Raw genomic sequence first — 6,293 nt, forward strand, 5'->3', positions numbered from 1 at the left:
TCAAAGCCAAATGGAACACGATACAAGAAACCCTATATTCGACAACTCATTTAAACTAAAGATATATTGCATAGACGAGTACTCTTTTCTTTCTTTACAAATTAATAACTTATTAAGCATGCTAACCCGCAACAATTTAAGTCGGTTTTTAAACATTTTTAACAATGCAAAATTATATATATTTTTTCGAAAAACTGCTAGAAAAATCTAAATTACCATCTTTAAAAAAAGAAGAATAAAAACAATTGCAATAGAAACATTTAAAATAATTCACAAAAAAAGTCCGAGCTACCTTCATGATTTGATTGATATAAAAATTAACAAGTATGATTTAAGATCACAAGAAACAGCAGTACTCCCAAGAGTTCGAACTACTAAGTATGGCTTAAGATCGTTTCGCTATAATGCTGCACAAATCTGGAATGACCTACCGAACCATTGTCGAATGGAAACATCTTTTGACCAATTCAAAAAATTGGTACAGACATGGGATCCAAGTAACAGCTCATGCCAGTGCAGTGCATGCATATAGTGTGTATGCCTGTTTTATTTTACTTTTATTTTTTGTTTGACTACATGATTTGTGTAATCTTATTATTAACTTGTGCTATATTTTAAGTGTACTATATGCTTTTAACTTATATATGTCATTTATGGTATCTAACTATGCAATATATGCATTATATGTTTAAAATTGTGTTGTTTTCCATGACTTTTGTATGTGTGTATTGTATTGTGTGTGTGTATTGTATTTTGTTATTAAGTCGATTTGAAAAGCTCACTAGAGCTTGTATTATGTAGTTTATTGAATATCGACTCTAAATAAAACTTTGAATCTTGAATCTTGAATCTTCCATACCTTATAACATTTCTTAGCAAATTTAATTTTGGCTGCCATCCTTTGTCTAGAAATGTTTTATCCTATTAATTCTATAGTAACCTTTTGTACCTTATTGTTACAGAACATTTCGTATCAAAAGATGTGTCAAAGATTTTCCTAAAGCTTTAAAGTACGAAAAATTGCCCAAAAACATCGTATAATCACTGTTCTGACATACCCCAAAAGATATTTATTTGATTATAGATAGCAGTAAGTTTTTTTTTAATAGATCCAATTTAGATGTAAATCATTGACTTTGTATATTTTATTGATCAAATTGATAATGAAGGCCATATTTTTCTAAAATTTAACTTCGTCCTTTGGTGCGATCAATGAGAAGTATAATTTTTAAGTCAAACAATGACTGAAAAGAGTTCGTACCTTTTATTGTTGATATGGTCAGTTCCATCCACTGGTCTGATTCATCATCATTTTGAAGCATTTACAAACACTAAACAAGAAGGTATTGTTTTCATAATATAATTTTGTGTAACGAATAAAAAAAGAAGCTGTGGTATAATTGCCAATAATACAACTATTATCAAAGGAACCAGGATTATAATTTAGTACGCCAGACGCGCGTTTCGTCTACATAAGACTCATCAGTGACGCTCATATGAAAATATTTATAAAGCCAAACTAGTACAAAGTTGAAGAGCATTTAGGATCCAAAGTTCCAAAAAGTTGTGCCAAATACAGCTAAGGTAATCTATGCCTGGGATAAGAAAATCCTGATATTAGTTTTTCGAAAAATTCAAAGTTTTGTAAACAGGAAATTTATAAAAATGACAACATTATGGATTTACATGTCAACACCGAAGTATTGACTACTGGGCTGGTGATACCCTCGGGGACGAAACGTCCACCAGCAGTGGCATGTTCAAATGATGTTGATGTAACCATTTATAGACAACCACACTGCCGTTAACAATGAAAGAACTATGAAAAATGTAATACAATTCCATTAAGAAAACTGACGGTCTAATGTAAATCAAAACAATTTACAAAAACACAAATATGATGGACATGCACCAACGACAACCACTAAACCACACATGTAAATTCTTTGAGACGGAAACAAACGAAGTGATAAAACTCCGACAAATGGAGAAGAGTAATGCTTTTATGTTAAGTTGTCCACTGACGAGAAAATTTTAAGCGAGTGAAATCGATAAAGTTAAGCATACCGACTGCGTAGGAAAACCTGGAAATGATGTCCATGGTGGTTGCAAATAAAATAATAGTAAGATGGTTTGTCAAAACGTTATACTTTATTATCCGGAAATCCAACATATAGACATAGGACAGACAGATTAGTCAACTCATCTTTTAATTTATTTAATTGTTTCATATTTGTCATATATGTATATACCTTGTATTCTGCCAAAGCAATGTTGTTGCTAATGCAATTAAGTTTCATTCATTCTATCAACTCATTTTTCAAAACGCAAAGTGTGCTTCATAGACCGTACCATATAAAGGGATTTGCAAGCTACTCGCCAAAGGTTGATACTATAATTGCTTACTACCATTTCATTTTAACTCTAATGGATAGTTGTCTTTTTGGCAAAAACATCTTCTAATTTCATATGAGCGTCACTGATGAGTCTTATGTAGACGAAACGCGCGTATATCAACTTTTTCAAATTGTACTTTACGTGTAGAGTGGCATACATTAAATTTAGCTAGAAGCTTTAAGATAATTGAATATGCTTTAAAGATTTGAATTATACTAATTCAACCAAGATTATAAAAAAAAATATGTGGTATGATTGCCAATGAAACAACTCTCAAACAGAGACTAAAATGACACAGTATGTTATTAGATACCAACACAATTTAGAATACAGCGAGTGTTTATCTACATGTGCGAACGATACTGTAGAATAAGCTCATTATACAACTAGTATCTCAATTGTTTGTAAAACAATTGAAAGGTCTTTCCTGTAAAAGTGATGTTTTCGTAATGTACTTTGTACGACATTTCGTTTGATATACGACAAGCATACCTTCTGAAACTTTTCGCTTATAACACTTAATGACCTCATCCGCCTACATTTTTGAGATTGGAATTATGATATATGTAACATAGAGTAGATGAGCTTTCATTTGATATGCATCAACGCCATGTTCTAGAAAGTTTGATTTTTGCACTTAATAACCCTATCCAACTAATTTTTGGAGGTCGGGAATATGATATTTCAAATGTACACATCATGAACTTTCATTTGATACACAACAACCCTATCTTAAAAGAAAATTTATTTTTTGCACTAAATGACCCCATCCAGCCCATTTTTGGGAGACGTCAATTTGACATTTGAAATGTACGCTTTATGTTCTTTCATTTGATATGCGACAACCTTACCATCTGAGAAATTTAAATGTTTGCACTAAATGACCCAACCCGTCCCCCTTGGATGAAAAGGGGGTTTAAAATTTTCATTTGTAAGTAGAGTTTATTAAGACCTTCAATTTGATATATCAGATGACCCCATTTGACAAAGTGCAAATAATGATGCAATATCAACTATATAAATAGAAGTTATGAAACTTACAAAGTCAATGCAAAACTTGAAAATTTCAAATTGAATTTTTGGCGTTTTTTTCCATGGAATGTTTTAGGTATTTGGTCAAACATATACCTATGTTAACCTCTTCAATTTCTAAAACATTTTAAGTGGTAAGCTCTTGTTGATTCAGAAATACATGCCTCCGCTCGCAAAACTTCAAACTGCATTATCTCTAAAACGACAATAGATATCTCAAATCTGTTAAATGCTAAATGATCTACAGTTAAAGGACAACATTATAGAAAAAGAATTGGGACAATTTCAAAGTTCACCAATGTCACAATTAATCATCAAATATATGATGCAATATCAAACTTGAGAACCGGAAGTCGTAGAGACATAGGACTATCACCATTCAACTCAGGACCACTTGACCTTTCAAATATCACAAGGTCAAGGTCATAGTATAATGTAAAGGTCAAGGTGAAATTTCATCATGACCTGAAATTGACCTCAAATTGAAGGTCTTCAACTACTGATCATCTTTGCAGTTTATAGTAGGTTGATATATGTTACCTTTAAAAAGATATACACAAATACTATACTTTTAAGAATCATCCCGTTGTAACTTTTGAACAGACGGTCGGACATTTTTGGGCTTATTATATAAAATATAGAGCTCGTCGAGAGGAACATTTTATACGCTGTATGTATGCAGCAAAGTCTTATCGTTTTCCTAATATGTAAGCTTGAAATTGCGGCGTAATTTTATTTTGCACTCTGTGACCTTTGACCTTGGGTACATATTAAAGGTCACATGAAATAAAGATTATTGGTGAAGGTCCCAAGTCTATGACTTCCGGTTCTTGAAATACAATTTTTCTAAAATTGAACACAGTTTTTCAAGGGGAATAACTCCTTATAAGGCTTAGTAACAAATTATTTGTTTATGTTGATAAACATTGCCATCTGTTCTTGTACATGCTGCCATTTTCAAATCGATTCTATCTGGAATGATTTTTAAGAAAAATGCAAAAGAAAGAAATTGCTTCAAGGGGACATAACTCTCATAGGGAATGATGAAATCCTTAGCAGCCTCATATGGTAATACATCATGATGAGATCTAACTATTGTCCAAAAAAGGTCATAATATCTTCAAAAACAACGAGGGGGGGCCATGTCGAAAAAAAACAATAAAAGGGAGATAACTTCTAAAGGGGATGATGAAATCCTACACAGCCTCATCTGGTAATACTTCATGATGAGTTCTACCGATGGTCCATATTTGGTCTTGATAACTCCAATAGAAACAAGGGGAGGCCATGTTAAACAAATGCTGGATGAAAAAAAAAAAAAAAAAAAAACAGGAGAAAAACAATAAGGTCTTTCCTCGCGGAGAGGAAAGACCTTAAAAAAGAACTAGTATCTCAATTGTTTGTAAAACAATTGAAAGGTCTTTCCAGTAAAAGTGATGTCTTTGTCATGTACTTTGTACGACCTTTCGTTTGATATACGACAAGCATACCTTCTGAAACTTTTCGCTTTTTACACTTAATGACCTCATCCGCCTACATTTTTGAGATCGGAAGTATGATATATGTAACACAGGGTAGATGAGCTTTCATTTGATATGCGACAACGCCATGTTCTAAAAAGTTTGATTTTTGCACTTAATTACCCCATCCAACCAATTTTTGGAGGTCGGGAATTTGATATTTCAAATGTACACATCATGACCTTTCATTTGATATACAACAACCCTATCGTAAAAGAAAATTTATTTTTTGCACTCAATAACCCCATCTAACCCATTTTTGGGAGACGTCAATTTGAAATTTGAAATGTACGCTTTATGTTCTTTCATTTGATATGCGACAACCTTACCATCTGAGAAATTTGAATGTTTGCACTAAATGACCCCACCCGTCCCCCTGGGATGAAAAGGGGGTTTTAAATTTTCATTTTTAAGTAGAGTTTATTGAGACTTTCAATTTGATATATCAGATGACCCCATTTGACAAAGTGCAAATAATGATGCAATATCAACTATATAAATAGAAGTTATGAAACTTACAAAGTCAATGCAAAACTTGAAAATTTCAAATTGAATTTTTGGCGTTTTTTTCCATGGAATGTTTTAGGTATTTGGTCAAACATATACCTATGTTAACCTCTTCAATTTCTAAAACATTTTAAGTGGTAAGCTCTTGTTGATTCAGAAATACATGCCTCCGCTCGCAAAACTTCAAACTGCATTATCTCTAAAACGACAATAGATATCTCAAATCTGTTAAATGCTAAATGATCTACAGTTAAAGGACAACATTATAGAAAAAGAATTGGGACAATTTCAAAGTTCACCAATGTCACAATTAATCATCAAATATATGATGCAATATCAAACTTGAGAACCGGAAGTCGTAGAGACATAGGACTATCACCATTCAACTCAGGACCACTTGACCTTTCAAATATCACAAGGTCAAGGTCATAGTATAATGTAAAGGTCAAGGTGAAATTTCATCATGACCTGAAATTGACCTCAAATTGAAGGTCTTGAATTACTGATCATCTTTGCAGTTTATAGTAGGTTGATATATGTTACCTTTAAAAAGATATACACAAAATACTATACTTTTAAGAATCATCCCGTTGTAACTTTTGAACTGACAGTCGGACACTTTTGAGCTCAGTGTATAAAATGTAGAGCTCGTCGAAAGGAACATTTTATACGCTGTAAGTATGCAGCAAACTCTTATCGTTTTCTTAATATGAAAGCTTGAAATTGCAGCGTAATTTTTTTTTGCACTCGGTGACCTTTGACCTTGGGTGCAAATTAAAGGTCACATGAACTTAAGATTATTGGTGTAGGTCCCAAGTCTTTAGGACTTCCGGTTCT

The sequence above is a fragment of the Mytilus galloprovincialis genome, chromosome 2 (genome assembly GCF_965363235.1).
Source record: "Mytilus galloprovincialis chromosome 2, xbMytGall1.hap1.1, whole genome shotgun sequence".
Classification (NCBI taxonomy): Eukaryota; Metazoa; Mollusca; class Bivalvia; order Mytilida; family Mytilidae; genus Mytilus; species Mytilus galloprovincialis.